We start from the raw sequence: 18,802 nt of genomic DNA on the forward strand, positions 1-18,802 counted from the left end.
CTTTTGCGGCCTGTGTCTTCTCGATTCTTGTCTTCTCAAGTGAGAGGTCCATTGGTGCGCCTGCTGGATTGAATGGTACCTCCATTTTTACTTTTAAACACAGCTCCTTTCTGTTCTCATTATTGGCTGTTACCCCTTTACGTCTCACCAGCAGGTAGAGGGTACACAGTTCCCTAAAACCCCTTCAGCATTTATTGTTTGTAGACTTTTTGCTCAAGGTCAGTCGACTGGTGTAAGTTGAAACTTTTTGTAGATTAGATTGCATGGGTCTAACACTCCCTGAGGTTGAGCTTTTATCCATTTTCCTTTTTTTTAAAAGAGCGTGAGTAAAACTTAACTCTTCCTACTCTCTTCTTGAAACATTTGCCTGTTTTGAATTGTTTTGTCCATTCCCTCCTTCAGCACAATTTTTTAGGGCAGGTGTCCTTTACAGCCCTGAGTCCTTGGGAATGTGAAGTGACCATTAGCTGTGAGTTTAAAGCTGTTCTTGCAGGAAACGGCCACAAGGTGGCAGCATTTCCCCTTTACCATATTTGGTTACTAGGGAAACAGAGCCTTAATGGAAGTGGTGTTCTAGGTTGTAAATTAGAATGGAATGTGCCAGGGAAAAGCCCTTTAAGTTTATGTCTCATTACTTCTTGTTCATATTTGTAGTTTACTTTTTATTTTTTTATCCCAGTAAATATGATTACAATGGTTTGTTTGTTCTAGGTGTGCAAGATGTGGTTCTTTCACACACATACATGTATCTATTCTTCCTCGCATCCTTTTCCCATGTAGGTTATGACACAATGTTGAGTAGTCTTCTCCTGGTCTTCCGTACGTCTTTGGTGGTTATATATTTCACATGGTTTGTATATCTCTGTTAACCCCAATGTGGCAATGTATCCAATCCTCATCCCTTTCTATTTGGTGAACCATAAGTTTTTTAATGAATCTGTGATTGCCTTTCTCTGTGGAAATATCTTCATTGGTATCAATTTTTAAGTAACTCTTAAAAGTGATATGATAGGATATGTGCCTTTTGCTTTCTCACTTACTACACGTGGCGTGATTACGTCTAGACTCATCTATGGTGCTTCAAATAGCATTGTTTCCTTTTTTTCACTAGCGAATATTCCATCTGTACATGGAGGAGTTCTTCTTTGTCCATCCATCTGTTGCTGGACTTTTTGGTTACTTCCATATCTTGGCTATTGTAATGGTGTGCAATGCAGATTTGCCTGCCTGTGTCTTTCCAATTCTCTCTTCTTAGGTTATACGTCGAGGAGTGGGCCTGCTGGATCATATGGTAGCTCAATGTTTACCTTTTTAAGGCACCTCCATTCTGTTCTCATTCGTGGCCCTTTCCAAGTTACGTCCCCTTTGATGTTGAGGGTATGCATTTCTCCACAACACCTTCAGCATTTATTGTTTGTAGTTTTCTTGCTGATGGTTATTCTGACAAGTGTGAGCTGATACCTCTCTGTGGTTGAATTCGAATGTGCCACATAATCTGTTGAAATTGAGCTTTAAGGCATGTCCTTTTCTATTTTTCAAGCTGTGATTACCCCTTAGTTCTTCAAAGTGTTCTCTTTAAGTATGTGTCACATTTTGAAATGTTTTGGCCTTTACCTCGCTCAAGCCATTTTGAGGGCCTGTTTCATTTACAGTTCTGCAGTACTTGTTCCTATGAAGTGACCATTAGCACAGGCTTTAAAGCTGCTTTTGCAGGTAACTGCCAGAGGGCGGCAGCCTTTCTATGTCCCCCACCCTGGTAACTAGGGAAAAGCCCTTGCGGCCTGTGGTGTTTCTCGGTTATAAATTAGAGTGGAGTGTGCCCGGACAAACCCACACAAGCTGATGTCTCCTTACTTTTGTTGGATTTTTACATTTAATTTTTATTTTTTATTGGAGTAATTTTCCACTGTGTACGTGGACCACTTCTACTTTGTGCATTAATCGGTTGATGGACATTTTCATTGCTTCCAAGTGTTGGCTATGGTAAATATTGTTGGAGTGCAGGATTGCCAGGCTGTGACTTTTCGATTCTCATTTTCTCAGGTGATAGGCCCAGCAGTGGGTGTGATTGATTGACTGGTAGCACCGTGTTTCCCTTTGCAAAGCACCTTCTTTGTGTTTTCATTAGTGGCTCTTACCACGTCCCCCTTAGAATCGAGGGTACGCATTTCTCCACAATCGCTTCAGCATTTATTGTTTGCAGCATTTATGCTAATGGCCCTTCTGGCTGCTGTGAGCTGATAGGTTTTTGTAATTTGGGTTTGCATGTCTTTGAAAATTCGTAAAACTCATCATTTTTCTCCACCGTTTTCTTTTCTGTTAAAAAAAAGGAAACAATTGGGAGTACAATAGAACTCTTGAAATTGTGTTCTTGGAAGGTTGCCCTCTTTTGAAATTTTTGGTCGATTTTCCACCCCAGAATTTTTTTAGAAAGCAGGTGTCTTTTACCGAACTGCAAGTTTGGTGAATATTTAGTGACCTTTAGCAATGGGTTTAAAGCTGCTGTTGGAGGAAGTGGCCTCAAGCAGGAAGCTTATCTCCATTCCCATATCTGGGTACTAGGGCAGCAGAGCCTTTCTGGAAGTCGTGTTCCTAGTTTGTAAATTACATTGGAATGTGCATGGAGAAAGCCCCATAAGTTTATGTCTCATTATTTCTTCTTGGTTTTAAATTTTTTTTAAATTGGGGTAAAGCTTAGAATATTGTTTGTCCTAGGTGTACACCATCTGGTTCGTTTGTACATTCTATATGTCTATTCAAGTACAGATCCTCTTCCCATGTAAAATGTTACTGAGGGTTCCGCAGACCTCCCTTGCTATATGGTTGGTCTTTTTGAGATATGTATATAATATGTGTTTGTATACGTATAGTAACACTAATCTTAATTTATACATTCCCCCCACCTTTCCTTTTAGATGAGCATAGTTTGTTTTCTAAGTCTGTGAGTGTCTTTCTCTGTGGAAATATGTTCCTTTGTGTCAGTTATTAGATAACGCCTATAAGTGATATCATAGAATACAGGTCTTTTGCTTTCCGACGTACCTCATGTTTTGTGATTATCTCCAGACTCATTTGTGGTGCCTCAGAGAGCAGTGGTTCATTGTTTTCCATGGCTATTATTCCATTGTGTACATGGACCACTTCTTCTTTATCCATTTACCGGTTGTTGGACATTTGGATTGCTTCACTGTCTTGGCTATTGTGAATAAGGCTGCACTGCAACTTTTGCGGCCTGTGTCTTCTCGATTCTTGTCTTCTCAAGTGAGAGGTCCATTGGTGCGCCTGCTGGATTGAATGGTACCTCCATTTTTACTTTTAAACACAGCTCCTTTCTGTTCTCATTATTGGCTGTTACCCCTTTACGTCTCACCAGCAGGTAGAGGGTACACAGTTCCCTAAAACCCCTTCAGCATTTATTGTTTGTAGACTTTTTGCTCAAGGTCAGTCGACTGGTGTAAGTTGAAACTTTTTGTAGATTAGATTGCATGGGTCTAACACTCCCTGAGGTTGAGCTTTTATCCATTTTCCTTTTTTTTAAAAGAGCGTGAGTAAAACTTAACTCTTCCTACTCTCTTCTTGAAACATTTGCCTGTTTTGAATTGTTTTGTCCATTCCCTCCTTCAGCACAATTTTTTAGGGCAGGTGTCCTTTACAGCCCTGAGTCCTTGGGAATGTGAAGTGACCATTAGCTGTGAGTTTAAAGCTGTTCTTGCAGGAAACGGCCACAAGGTGGCAGCATTTCCCCTTTACCATATTTGGTTACTAGGGAAACAGAGCCTTAATGGAAGTGGTGTTCTAGGTTGTAAATTAGAATGGAATGTGCCAGGGAAAAGCCCTTTAAGTTTATGTCTCATTACTTCTTGTTCATATTTGTAGTTTACTTTTTATTTTTTTATCCCAGTAAATATGATTACAATGGTTTGTTTGTTCTAGGTGTGCAAGATGTGGTTCTTTCACACATATACATGTATCTATTCTTCCTCGCATCCTTTTCCCATGTAGGTTATGACACAATGTTGAGTAGTCTTCTCCTGGTCTTCCGTACGTCTTTGGTGGTTATATATTTCACATGGTTTGTATATCTCTGTTAACCCCAATGTGGCAATGTATCCAATCCTCATCCCTTTCTATTTGGTGAACCATAAGTTTTTTAATGAATCTGTGATTGCCTTTCTCTGTGGAAATATCTTCATTGGTATCAATTTTTAAGTAACTCTTAAAAGTGATATGATAGGATATGTGCCTTTTGCTTTCTCACTTACTACACGTGGCGTGATTACGTCTAGACTCATCTATGGTGCTTCAAATAGCATTGTTTCCTTTTTTTCACTAGCGAATATTCCATCTGTACATGGAGGAGTTCTTCTTTGTCCATCCATCTGTTGCTGGACTTTTTGGTTACTTCCATATCTTGGCTATTGTAATGGTGTGCAATGCAGATTTGCCTGCCTGTGTCTTTCCAATTCTCTCTTCTTAGGTTATACGTCGAGGAGTGGGCCTGCTGGATCATATGGTAGCTCAATGTTTACCTTTTTAAGGCACCTCCATTCTGTTCTCATTCGTGGCCCTTTCCAAGTTACGTCCCCTTTGATGTTGAGGGTATGCATTTCTCCACAACACCTTCAGCATTTATTGTTTGTAGTTTTCTTGCTGATGGTTATTCTGACAAGTGTGAGCTGATACCTCTCTGTGGTTGAATTCGAATGTGCCACATAATCTGTTGAAATTGAGCTTTAAGGCATGTCCTTTTCTATTTTTCAAGCTGTGATTACCCCTTAGTTCTTCAAAGTGTTCTCTTTAAGTATGTGTCACAGTTTGAAATGTTTTGGCCTTTACCTCCCTCAAGCCATTTTGAGGGCCTGTTTCATTTACAGTTCTGCAGTACTTGTTCCTATGAAGTGACCATTAGCACAGGCTTTAAAGCTGCTTTTGCAGGTAACTGCCAGAGGGCGGCAGCCTTTCTATGTCCCCCACCCTGGTAACTAGGGAAAAGCCCTTGCGGCCTGTGGTGTTTCTCGGTTATAAATTAGAGTGGAGTGTGCCCGGACAAACCCACACAAGCTGATGTCTCCTTACTTTTGTTGGATTTTTACATTTAATTTTTATTTTTTATTGGAGTAATTTTCCACTGTGTACGTGGACCACTTCTACTTTGTGCATTAATCGGTTGATGGACATGTTCATTGCTTCCAAGTGTTGGCTATGGTAAATATTGTTGGAGTGCAGGATTGCCAGGCTGTGACTTTTCGATTCTCATTTTCTCAGGTGATAGGCCCAGCAGTGGGTGTGATTGATTGACTGGTAGCACCGTGTTTCCCTTTGCAAAGCACCTTCTTTGTGTTTTCATTAGTGGCTCTTACCACGTCCCCCTTAGAATCGAGGGTACGCATTTCTCCACAATCGCTTCAGCATTTATTGTTTGCAGCATTTATGCTAATGGCCCTTCTGGCTGCTGTGAGCTGATAGGTTTTTGTAATTTGGGTTTGCATGTCTTTGAAAATTCGTAAAACTCATCATTTTTCTCCACCGTTTTCTTTTCTGTTAAAAAAAAGGAAACAATTGGGAGTACAATAGAACTCTTGAAATTGTGTTCTTGGAAGGTTGCCCTCTTTTGAAATTTTTGGTCGATTTTCCACCCCAGAATTTTTTTAGAAAGCAGGTGTCTTTTACCGAACTGCAAGTTTGGTGAATATTTAGTGACCTTTAGCAATGGGTTTAAAGCTGCTGTTGGAGGAAGTGGCCTCAAGCAGGAAGCTTATCTCCATTCCCATATCTGGGTACTAGGGCAGCAGAGCCTTTCTGGAAGTCGTGTTCCTAGTTTGTAAATTACATTGGAATGTGCATGGAGAAAGCCCCATAAGTTTATGTCTCATTATTTCTTCTTGGTTTTAAATTTTTTTTAAATTGGGGTAAAGCTTAGAATATTGTTTGTCCTAGGTGTACACCATCTGGTTCGTTTGTACATTATATATGTCTATTCAAGTACAGATCCTCTTCCCATGTAAAATGTTACTGAGGGTTCCGCAGACCTCCCTTGCTATATGGTTGGTCTTTTTGAGATATGTATATAATATGTGTTTGTATACGTATAGTAACACTAATCTTAATTTATCCATTCCCCCCACCTTTCCTTTTAGATGAGCATAGTTTGTTTTCTAAGTCTGTGAGTGTCTTTCTCTGTGGAAATATGTTCCTTTGTGTCAGTTATTAGATAACGCCTATAAGTGATATCATAGAATACAGGTCTTTTGCTTTCCGACGTACCTCATGTTTTGTGATTATCTCCAGACTCATTTGTGGTGCCTCAGAGAGCAGTGGTTCATTGTTTTCCATGGCTATTATTCCTTTGTGTACATGGACCACTTCTTCTTTATCCATTTACCGGTTGTTGGACATTTGGATTGCTTCACTGTCTTGGCTATTGTGAATAAGGCTGCACTGCAACTTTTGCGGCCTGTGTCTTCTCGATTCTTGTCTTCTCAAGTGAGAGGTCCATTGGTGCGCCTGCTGGATTGAATGGTACCTCCATTTTTACTTTTAAACACAGCTCCTTTCTGTTCTCATTATTGGCTGTTACCCCTTTACGTCTCACCAGCAGGTAGAGGGTACACAGTTCCCTAAAACCCCTTCAGCATTTATTGTTTGTAGACTTTTTGCTCAAGGTCAGTCGAATGGTGTAAGTTGAAACTTTTTGTAGATTAGATTGCATGGGTCTAACACTCCCTGAGGTTGAGCTTTTATCCATTTTCCTTTTTTTTAAAAGAGCGTGAGTAAAACTTAACTCTTCCTACTCTCTTCTTGAAACATTTGCCTGTTTTGAATTGTTTTGTCCATTCCCTCCTTCAGCACAATTTTTTAGGGCAGGTGTCCTTTACAGCCCTGAGTCCTTGGGAATGTGAAGTGACCATTAGCTGTGAGTTTAAAGCTGTTCTTGCAGGAAACGGCCACAAGGTGGCAGCATTTCCCCTTTACCATATTTGGTTACTAGGGAAACAGAGCCTTAATGGAAGTGGTGTTCTAGGTTGTAAATTAGAATGGAATGTGCCAGGGAAAAGCCCTTTAAGTTTATGTCTCATTACTTCTTGTTCATATTTGTAGTTTACTTTTTATTTTTTTATCCCAGTAAATATGATTACAATGGTTTGTTTGTTCTAGGTGTGCAAGATGTGGTTCTTTCACACATATACATGTATCTATTCTTCCTCGCATCCTTTTCCCATGTAGGTTATGACACAATGTTGAGTAGTCTTCTCCTGGTCTTCCGTACGTCTTTGGTGGTTATATATTTCACATGGTTTGTATATCTCTGTTAACCCCAATGCGGCAATGTACCCAATCCTCATCCCTTTCTATTTGGTGAACCATAAGTTTTTTAATGAATCTGTGATTGCCTTTCTCTGTGGAAATATCTTCATTGGTATCAATTTTTAAGTAACTCTTAAAAGTGATATGATAGGATATGTGCCTTTTGCTTTCTCACTTACTACACGTGGCGTGATTACGTCTAGACTCATCTATGGTGCTTCAAATAGCATTGTTTCATTTTTTTCACTAGCGAATATTCCATCTGTACATGGAGGAGTTCTTCTTTGTCCATCCATCTGTTGCTGGACTTTTTGGTTACTTCCATATGTTGGCTATTGTAATGGTGTGCAATGCAGATTTGCCTGCCTGTGTCTTTCCAATTCTCTCTTCTTAGGTTATACGTCGAGGAGTGGGCCTGCTGGATCATATGGTAGCTCAATGTTTACCTTTTTAAGGCACCTCCATTCTGTTCTCATTCGTGGCCCTTTCCAAGTTACGTCCCCTTTGATGTTGAGGGTATGCATTTCTCCACAACACCTTCAGCATTTATTGTTTGTAGTTTTCTTGCTGATGGTTATTCTGACAAGTGTGAGCTGATACCTCTCTGTGGTTGAATTCGAATGTGCCACATAATCTGTTGAAATTGAGCTTTAAGGCATGTCCTTTTCTATTTTTCAAGCTGTGATTACCCCTTAGTTCTTCAAAGTGTTCTCTTTAAGTATGTGTCACAGTTTGAAATGTTTTGGCCTTTACCTCCCTCAAGCCATTTTGAGGGCCTGTTTCATTTACAGTTCTGCAGTACTTGTTCCTATGAAGTGACCATTAGCACAGGCTTTAAAGCTGCTTTTGCAGGTAACTGCCAGAGGGCGGCAGCCTTTCTATGTCCCCCACCCTGGTAACTAGGGAAAAGCCCTTGCGGCCTGTGGTGTTTCTCGGTTATAAATTAGAGTGGAGTGTGCCCGGACAAACCCACACAAGCTGATGTCTCCTTACTTTTGTTGGATTTTTACATTTAATTTTTATTTTTTATTGGAGTAATTTTCCACTGTGTACGTGGACCACTTCTACTTTGTGCATTAATCGGTTGATGGACATGTTCATTGCTTCCAAGTGTTGGCTATGGTAAATATTGTTGGAGTGCAGGATTGCCAGGCTGTGACTTTTCGATTCTCATTTTCTCAGGTGATAGGCCCAGCAGTGGGTGTGATTGATTGACTGGTAGCACCGTGTTTCCCTTTGCAAAGCACCTTCTTTGTGTTTTCATTAGTGGCTCTTACCACGTCCCCCTTAGAATCGAGGGTACGCATTTCTCCACAATCGCTTCAGCATTTATTGTTTGCAGCATTTATGCTAATGGCCCTTCTGGCTGCTGTGAGCTGATAGGTTTTTGTAATTTGGGTTTGCATGTCTTTGAAAATTCGTAAAACTCATCATTTTTCTCCACCGTTTTCTTTTCTGTTAAAAAAAAGGAAACAATTGGGAGTACAATAGAACTCTTGAAATTGTGTTCTTGGAAGGTTGCCCTCTTTTGAAATTTTTGGTCGATTTTCCACCCCAGAATTTTTTTAGAAAGCAGGTGTCTTTTACCGAACTGCAAGTTTGGTGAATATTTAGTGACCTTTAGCAATGGGTTTAAAGCTGCTGTTGGAGGAAGTGGCCTCAAGCAGGAAGCTTATCTCCATTCCCATATCTGGGTACTAGGGCAGCAGAGCCTTTCTGGAAGTCGTGTTCCTAGTTTGTAAATTACATTGGAATGTGCATGGAGAAAGCCCCATAAGTTTATGTCTCATTATTTCTTCTTGGTTTTAAATTTTTTTTAAATTGGGGTAAAGCTTAGAATATTGTTTGTCCTAGGTGTACACCATCTGGTTCGTTTGTACATTCTATATGTCTATTCAAGTACAGATCCTCTTCCCATGTAAAATGTTACTGAGGGTTCCGCAGACCTCCCTTGCTATATGGTTGGTCTTTTTGAGATATGTATATAATATGTGTTTGTATACGTATAGTAACACTAATCTTAATTTATACATTCCCCCCACCTTTCCTTTTAGATGAGCATAGTTTGTTTTCTAAGTCTGTGAGTGTCTTTCTCTGTGGAAATATGTTCCTTTGTGTCAGTTATTAGATAACGCCTATAAGTGATATCATAGAATACAGGTCTTTTGCTTTCCGACGTACCTCATGTTTTGTGATTATCTCCAGACTCATTTGTGGTGCCTCAGAGAGCAGTGGTTCATTGTTTTCCATGGCTATTATTCCATTGTGTACATGGACCACTTCTTCTTTATCCATTTACCGGTTGTTGGACATTTGGATTGCTTCACTGTCTTGGCTATTGTGAATAAGGCTGCACTGCAACTTTTGCGGCCTGTGTCTTCTCGATTCTTGTCTTCTCAAGTGAGAGGTCCATTGGTGCGCCTGCTGGATTGAATGGTACCTCCATTTTTACTTTTAAACACAGCTCCTTTCTGTTCTCATTATTGGCTGTTACCCCTTTACGTCTCACCAGCAGGTAGAGGGTACACAGTTCCCTAAAACCCCTTCAGCATTTATTGTTTGTAGACTTTTTGCTCAAGGTCAGTCGACTGGTGTAAGTTGAAACTTTTTGTAGATTAGATTGCATGGGTCTAACACTCCCTGAGGTTGAGCTTTTATCCATTTTCCTTTTTTTTAAAAGAGCGTGAGTAAAACTTAACTCTTCCTACTCTCTTCTTGAAACATTTGCCTGTTTTGAATTGTTTTGTCCATTCCCTCCTTCAGCACAATTTTTTAGGGCAGGTGTCCTTTACAGCCCTGAGTCCTTGGGAATGTGAAGTGACCATTAGCTGTGAGTTTAAAGCTGTTCTTGCAGGAAACGGCCACAAGGTGGCAGCATTTCCCCTTTACCATATTTGGTTACTAGGGAAACAGAGCCTTAATGGAAGTGGTGTTCTAGGTTGTAAATTAGAATGGAATGTGCCAGGGAAAAGCCCTTTAAGTTTATGTCTCATTACTTCTTGTTCATATTTGTAGTTTACTTTTTATTTTTTTATCCCAGTAAATATGATTACAATGGTTTGTTTGTTCTAGGTGTGCAAGATGTGGTTCTTTCACACATATACATGTATCTATTCTTCCTCGCATCCTTTTCCCATGTAGGTTATGACACAATGTTGAGTAGTCTTCTCCTGGTCTTCCGTACGTCTTTGGTGGTTATATATTTCACATGGTTTGTATATCTCTGTTAACCCCAATGCGGCAATGTATCCAATCCTCATCCCTTTCTATTTGGTGAACCATAAGTTTTTTAATGAATCTGTGATTGCCTTTCTCTGTGGAAATATCTTCATTGGTATCAATTTTTAAGTAACTCTTAAAAGTGATATGATAGGATATGTGCCTTTTGCTTTCTCACTTACTACACGTGGCGTGATTACGTCTAGACTCATCTATGGTGCTTCAAATAGCATTGTTTCATTTTTTTCACTAGCGAATATTCCATCTGTACATGGAGGAGTTCTTCTTTGTCCATCCATCTGTTGCTGGACTTTTTGGTTACTTCCATATCTTGGCTATTGTAATGGTGTGCAATGCAGATTTGCCTGCCTGTGTCTTTCCAATTCTCTCTTCTTAGGTTATACGTCGAGGAGTGGGCCTGCTGGATCATATGGTAGCTCAATGTTTACCTTTTTAAGGCACCTCCATTCTGTTCTCATTCGTGGCCCTTTCCAAGTTACGTCCCCTTTGATGTTGAGGGTATGCATTTCTCCACAACACCTTCAGCATTTATTGTTTGTAGTTTTCTTGCTGATGGTTATTCTGACAAGTGTGAGCTGATACCTCTCTGTGGTTGAATTCGAATGTGCCACATAATCTGTTGAAATTGAGCTTTAAGGCATGTCCTTTTCTATTTTTCAAGCTGTGATTACCCCTTAGTTCTTCAAAGTGTTCTCTTTAAGTATGTGTCACAGTTTGAAATGTTTTGGCCTTTACCTCCCTCAAGCCATTTTGAGGGCCTGTTTCATTTACAGTTCTGCAGTACTTGTTCCTATGAAGTGACCATTAGCACAGGCTTTAAAGCTGCTTTTGCAGGTAACTGCCAGAGGGCGGCAGCCTTTCTATGTCCCCCACCCTGGTAACTAGGGAAAAGCCCTTGCGGCCTGTGGTGTTTCTCGGTTATAAATTAGAGTGGAGTGTGCCCGGACAAACCCACACAAGCTGATGTCTCCTTACTTTTGTTGGATTTTTACATTTAATTTTTATTTTTTATTGGAGTAATTTTCCACTGTGTACGTGGACCACTTCTACTTTGTGCATTAATCGGTTGATGGACATGTTCATTGCTTCCAAGTGTTGGCTATGGTAAATATTGTTGGAGTGCAGGATTGCCAGGCTGTGACTTTTCGATTCTCATTTTCTCAGGTGATAGGCCCAGCAGTGGGTGTGATTGATTGACTGGTAGCACCGTGTTTCCCTTTGCAAAGCACCTTCTTTGTGTTTTCATTAGTGGCTCTTACCACGTCCCCCTTAGAATCGAGGGTACGCATTTCTCCACAATCGCTTCAGCATTTATTGTTTGCAGCATTTATGCTAATGGCCCTTCTGGCTGCTGTGAGCTGATAGGTTTTTGTAATTTGGGTTTGCATGTCTTTGAAAATTCGTAAAACTCATCATTTTTCTCCACCGTTTTCTTTTCTGTTAAAAAAAAGGAAACAATTGGGAGTACAATAGAACTCTTGAAATTGTGTTCTTGGAAGGTTGCCCTCTTTTGAAATTTTTGGTCGATTTTCCACCCCAGAATTTTTTTAGAAAGCAGGTGTCTTTTACCGAACTGCAAGTTTGGTGAATATTTAGTGACCTTTAGCAATGGGTTTAAAGCTGCTGTTGGAGGAAGTGGCCTCAAGCAGGAAGCTTATCTCCATTCCCATATCTGGGTACTAGGGCAGCAGAGCCTTTCTGGAAGTCGTGTTCCTAGTTTGTAAATTACATTGGAATGTGCATGGAGAAAGCCCCATAAGTTTATGTCTCATTATTTCTTCTTGATTTTAAATTTTTTTTAAATTGGGGTAAAGCTTAGAATATTGTTTGTCCTAGGTGTACACCATCTGGTTCGTTTGTACATTCTATATGTCTATTCAAGTACAGATCCTCTTCCCATGTAAAACGTTACTGAGGGTTCCGCAGACCTCCCTTGCTATATGGTTGGTCTTTTTGAGATATGTATATAATATGTGTTTGTATACGTATAGTAACACTAATCTTAATTTATACATTCCCCCCACCTTTCCTTTTAGATGAGCATAGTTTGTTTTCTAAGTCTGTGAGTGTCTTTCTCTGTGGAAATATGTTCCTTTGTGTCAGTTATTAGATAACGCCTATAAGTGATATCATAGAATACAGGTCTTTTGCTTTCCGACGTACCTCATGTTTTGTGATTATCTCCAGACTCATTTGTGGTGCCTCAGAGAGCAGTGGTTCATTGTTTTCCATGGCTATTATTCCATTGTGTACATGGACCACTTCTTCTTTATCCATTTACCGGTTGTTGGACATTTGGATTGCTTCACTGTCTTGGCTATTGTGAATAAGGCTGCACTGCAACTTTTGCGGCCTGTGTCTTCTCGATTCTTGTCTTCTCAAGTGAGAGGTCCATTGGTGCGCCTGCTGGATTGAATGGTACCTCCATTTTTACTTTTAAACACAGCTCCTTTCTGTTCTCATTATTGGCTGTTACCCCTTTACGTCTCACCAGCAGGTAGAGGGTACAGAGTTCCCTAAAACCCCTTCAGCATTTATTGTTTGTAGACTTTTTGCTCAAGGTCAGTCGACTGGTGTAAGTTGAAACTTTTTGTAGATTAGATTGCATGGGTCTAACACTCCCTGAGGTTGAGCTTTTATCCATTTTCCTTTTTTTTAAAAGAGCGTGAGTAAAACTTAACTCTTCCTACTCTCTTCTTGAAACATTTGCCTGTTTTGAATTGTTTTGTCCATTCCCTCCTTCAGCACAATTTTTTAGGGCAGGTGTCCTTTACAGCCCTGAGTCCTTGGGAATGTGAAGTGACCATTAGCTGTGAGTTTAAAGCTGTTCTTGCAGGAAACGGCCACAAGGTGGCAGCATTTCCCCTTTACCATATTTGGTTACTAGGGAAACAGAGCCTTAATGGAAGTGGTGTTCTAGGTTGTAAATTAGAATGGAATGTGCCAGGGAAAAGCCCTTTAAGTTTATGTCTCATTACTTCTTGTTCATATTTGTAGTTTACTTTTTATTTTTTTATCCCAGTAAATATGATTACAATGGTTTGTTTGTTCTAGGTGTGCAAGATGTGGTTCTTTCACACATATACATGTATCTATTCTTCCTCGCATCCTTTTCCCATGTAGGTTATGACACAATGTTGAGTAGTCTTCTCCTGGTCTTCCGTACGTCTTTGGTGGTTATATATTTCACATGGTTGGTATATCTCTGTTAACCCCAATGTGGCAATGTATCCAATCCTCATCCCTTTCTATTTGGTGAACCATAAGTTTTTTAATGAATCTGTGATTGCCTTTCTCTGTGGAAATATCTTCATTGGTATCAATTTTTAAGTAACTCTTAAAAGTGATATGATAGGATATGTGCCTTTTGCTTTCTCACTTACTACACGTGGCGTGATTACGTCTAGACTCATCTATGGTGCTTCAAATAGCATTGTTTCCTTTTTTTCACTAGCGAATATTCCATCTGTACATGGAGGAGTTCTTCTTTGTCCATCCATCTGTTGCTGGACTTTTTGGTTACTTCCATATGTTGGCTATTGTAATGGTGTGCAATGCAGATTTGCCTGCCTGTGTCTTTCCAATTCTCTCTTCTTAGGTTATACGTCGAGGAGTGGGCCTGCTGGATCATATGGTAGCTCAATGTTTACCTTTTTAAGGCACCTCCATTCTGTTCTCATTCGTGGCCCTTTCCAAGTTACGTCCCCTTTGATGTTGAGGGTATGCATTTCTCCACAACACCTTCAGCATTTATTGTTTGTAGTTTTCTTGCTGATGGTTATTCTGACAAGTGTGAGCTGATACCTCTCTGTGGTTGAATTCGAATGTGCCACATAATCTGTTGAAATTGAGCTTTAAGGCATGTCCTTTTCTATTTTTCAAGCTGTGATTACCCCTTAGTTCTTCAAAGTGTTCTCTTTAAGTATGTGTCACAGTTTGAAATGTTTTGGCCTTTACCTCCCTCAAGCCATTTTGAGGGCCTGTTTCATTTACAGTTCTGCAGTACTTGTTCCTATGAAGTGACCATTAGCACAGGCTTTAAAGCTGCTTTTGCAGGTAACTGCCAGAGGGCGGCAGCCTTTCTATGTCCCCCACCCTGGTAACTAGGGAAAAGCCCTTGCGGCCTGTGGTGTTTCTCGGTTATAAATTAGAGTGGAGTGTGCCCGGACAAACCCACACAAGCTGATGTCTCCTTACTTTTGTTGGATTTTTACATTTAATTTTTATTTTTTATTGGAGTAATTTTCCACTGTGTACGTGGACCACTTCTACTTTGTGCATTAATCGGTTGATGGACATTTTCATTGCTTCCAAGTGTTGGCTATGGTAAATATTGTTGGAGTGCAGGATTGCCAGGCTGTGACTTTTCGATTCTCATTTTCTCAGGTGATAGGCCCAGCAGTGGGTGTGATTGATTGACTGGTAGCACCGTGTTTCCCTTTGCAAAGCACCTTCTTTGTGTTTTCATTAGTGGCTCTTACCACGTCCCCCTTAGAATCGAGGGTACGCATTTCTCCACAATCGCTTCAGCATTTATTGTTTGCAGCATTTATGCTAATGGCCCTTCTGGCTGCTGTGAGCTGATAGGTTTTTGTAATTTGGGTTTGCATGTCTTTGAAAATTCGTAAAACTCATCATTTTTCTCCACCGTTTTCTTTTCTGTTAAAAAAAAGGAAACAATTGGGAGTACAATAGAACTCTTGAAATTGTGTTCTTGGAAGGTTGCCCTCTTTTGAAATTTTTGGTCGATTTTCCACCCCAGAATTTTTTTAGAAAGCAGGTGTCTTTTACCGAACTGCAAGTTTGGTGAATATTTAGTGACCTTTGGCAATGGGTTTAAAGCTGCTGTTGGAGGAAGTGGCCTCAAGCAGGAAGCTTATCTCCATTCCCATATCTGGGTACTAGGGCAGCAGAGCCTTTCTGGAAGTCGTGTTCCTAGTTTGTAAATTACATTGGAATGTGCATGGAGAAAGCCCCATAAGTTTATGTCTCATTATTTCTTCTTGGTTTTAAATTTTTTTTAAATTGGGGTAAAGCTTAGAATATTGTTTGTCCTAGGTGTACACCATCTGGTTCGTTTGTACATTCTATATGTCTATTCAAGTACAGATCCTCTTCCCATGTAAAACGTTACTGAGGGTTCCGCAGACCTCCCTTGCTATATGGTTGGTCTTTTTGAGATATGTATATAATATGTGTTTGTATACGTATAGTAACACTAATCTTAATTTATACATTCCCCCCACCTTTCCTTTTAGATGAGCATAGTTTGTTTTCTAAGTCTGTGAGTGTCTTTCTCTGTGGAAATATGTTCCTTTGTGTCAGTTATTAGATAACGCCTATAAGTGATATCATAGAATACAGGTCTTTTGCTTTCCGACGTACCTCATGTTTTGTGATTATCTCCAGACTCATTTGTGGTGCCTCAGAGAGCAGTGGTTCATTGTTTTCCATGGCTATTATTCCATTGTGTACATGGACCACTTCTTCTTTATCCATTTACCGGTTGTTGGACATTTGGATTGCTTCACTGTCTTGGCTATTGTGAATAAGGCTGCACTGCAACTTTTGCGGCCTGTGTCTTCTCGATTCTTGTCTTCTCAAGTGAGAGGTCCATTGGTGCGCCTGCTGGATTGAATGGTACCTCCATTTTTACTTTTAAACACAGCTCCTTTCTGTTCTCATTATTGGCTGTTACCCCTTTACGTCTCACCAGCAGGTAGAGGGTACAGAGTTCCCTAAAACCCCTTCAGCATTTATTGTTTGTAGACTTTTTGCTCAAGGTCAGTCGACTGGTGTAAGTTGAAACTTTTTGTAGATTAGATTGCATGGGTCTAACACTCCCTGAGGTTGAGCTTTTATCCATTTTCCTTTTTTTTAAAAGAGCGTGAGTAAAACTTAACTCTTCCTACTCTCTTCTTGAAACATTTGCCTGTTTTGAATTGTTTTGTCCATTCCCTCCTTCAGCACAATTTTTTAGGGCAGGTGTCCTTTACAGCCCTGAGTCCTTGGGAATGTGAAGTGACCATTAGCTGTGAGTTTAAAGCTGTTCTTGCAGGAAACGGCCACAAGGTGGCAGCATTTCCCCTTTACCATATTTGGTTACTAGGGAAACAGAGCCTTAATGGAAGTGGTGTTCTAGGTTGTAAATTAGAATGGAATGTGCCAGGGAAAAGCCCTTTAAGTTTATGTCTCATTACTTCTTGTTCATATTTGTAGTTTACTTTTTATTTTTTTATCCCAGTAAATATGATTACAATGGTTTGTTTGTTCTAGGTGTGCAAGATGTGGTTCTTTCACACATATACATGTATCTATTCTTCCTCGCATCCTTTTCCCATGTAGGTTATGACACAATGTTGAGTAGTCTTCTCCTGGTCTTCCGTACGTCTTTGGTGGTTATATATTTCACATGGTTGGTATATCTCTGTTAACCCCAATGTGGCAATGTATCCAATCCTCATCCCTTTCTATTTGGTGAACCATAAGTTTTTTAATGAATCTGTGATTGCCTTTCTCTGTGGAAATATCTTCATTGGTATCAATTTTTAAGTAACTCTTAAAAGTGATATGATAGGATATGTGCCTTTTGCTTTCTCACTTACTACACGTGGCGTGATTACGTCTAGACTCATCTATGGTGCTTCAAATAGCATTGTTTCATTTTTTTCACTAGCGAATATTCCATCTGTACATGGAGGAGTTCTTCTTTGTCCATCCATCTGTTGCTGGACTTTTTGGTTACTTCCATATGTTGGCTATTGTAATGGTGTGCAATGCAGATTTGCCTGCCTGTGTCTTTCCAATTCTCTCTTCTTAGGTTATACGTCGAGGAGTGGGCCTGCTGGATCATATGGTAGCTCAATGTTTACCTTTTTAAGGCACCTCCATTCTGTTCTCATTCGTGGCCCTTTCCAAGTTACGTCCCCTTTGATGTTGAGGGTATGCATTTCTCCACAACACCTTCAGCATTTATTGTTTGTAGTTTTCTTGCTGATGGTTATTCTGACAAGTGTGAGCTGATACCTCTCTGTGGTTGAATTCGAATGTGCCACATAATCTGTTGAAATTGAGCTTTAAGGCATGTCCTTTTCTATTTTTCAAGCTGTGATTACCCCTTAGTTCTTCAAAGTGTTCTCTTTAAGTATGTGTCACAGTTTGAAATGTTTTGGCCTTTACCTCCCTCAAGCCATTTTGAGGGCCTGTTTCATTTACAGTTCTGCAGTACTTGTTCCTATGAAGTGACCATTAGCACAGGCTTTAAAGCTGCTTTTGCAGGTAACTGCCAGAGGGCGGCAGCCTTTCTATGTCCCCCACCCTGGTAACTAGGGAAAAGCCCTTGCGGCCTGTGGTGTTTCTCGGTTATAAATTAGAGTGGAGTGTGCCCGGACAAACCCACACAAGCTGATGTCTCCTTACTTTTGTTGGATTTTTACATTTAATTTTTATTTTTTATTGGAGTAATTTTCCACTGTGTACGTGGACCACTTCTACTTTGTGCATTAATCGGTTGATGGACATTTTCATTGCTTCCAAGTGTTGGCTATGGTAAATATTGTTGGAGTGCAGGATTGCCAGGCTGTGACTTTTCGATTCTCATTTTCTCAGGTGATAGGCCCAGCAGTGGGTGTGATTGATTGACTGGTAGCACCGTGTTTCCCTTTGCAAAGCACCTTCTTTGTGTTTTCATTAGTGGCTCTTACCACGTCCCCCTTAGAATCGAGGGTACGCATTTCTCCACAATCGCTTCAGCATTTATTGTTTGCAGCATTTATGCTAATGGCCCTTCTGGCTGCTGTGAGCTGATAGGTTTTTGTAATTTGGGTTTGCATGTCTTTGAAAATTCGTAAAACTCATCATTTTTCTCCACCGTTTTCTTTTCTGTTAAAAAAAAGGAAACAATTGGGAGTACAATAGAACTCTTGAAATTGTGTTCTTGGAAGGTTGCCCTCTTTTGAAATTTTTGGTCGATTTTCCACCCCAGAATTTTTTTAGAAAGCAGGTGTCTTTTACCGAACTGCAAGTTTGGTGAATATTTAGTGACCTTTGGCAATGGGTTTAAAGCTGCTGTTGGAGGAAGTGGCCTCAAGCAGGAAGCTTATCTCCATTCCCATATCTGGGTACTAGGGCAGCAGAGCCTTTCTGGAAGTCGTGTTCCTAGTTTGTAAATTACATTGGAATGTGCATGGAGAAAGCCCCATAAGTTTATGTCTCATTATTTCTTCTTGGTTTTAAATTTTTTTTAAATTGGGGTAAA

Source organism: Balaenoptera borealis, assembly GCF_965194805.1.
Source record: "Balaenoptera borealis genome assembly, chromosome: 2".
Taxonomy (NCBI): Eukaryota; Metazoa; Chordata; class Mammalia; order Artiodactyla; family Balaenopteridae; genus Balaenoptera; species Balaenoptera borealis.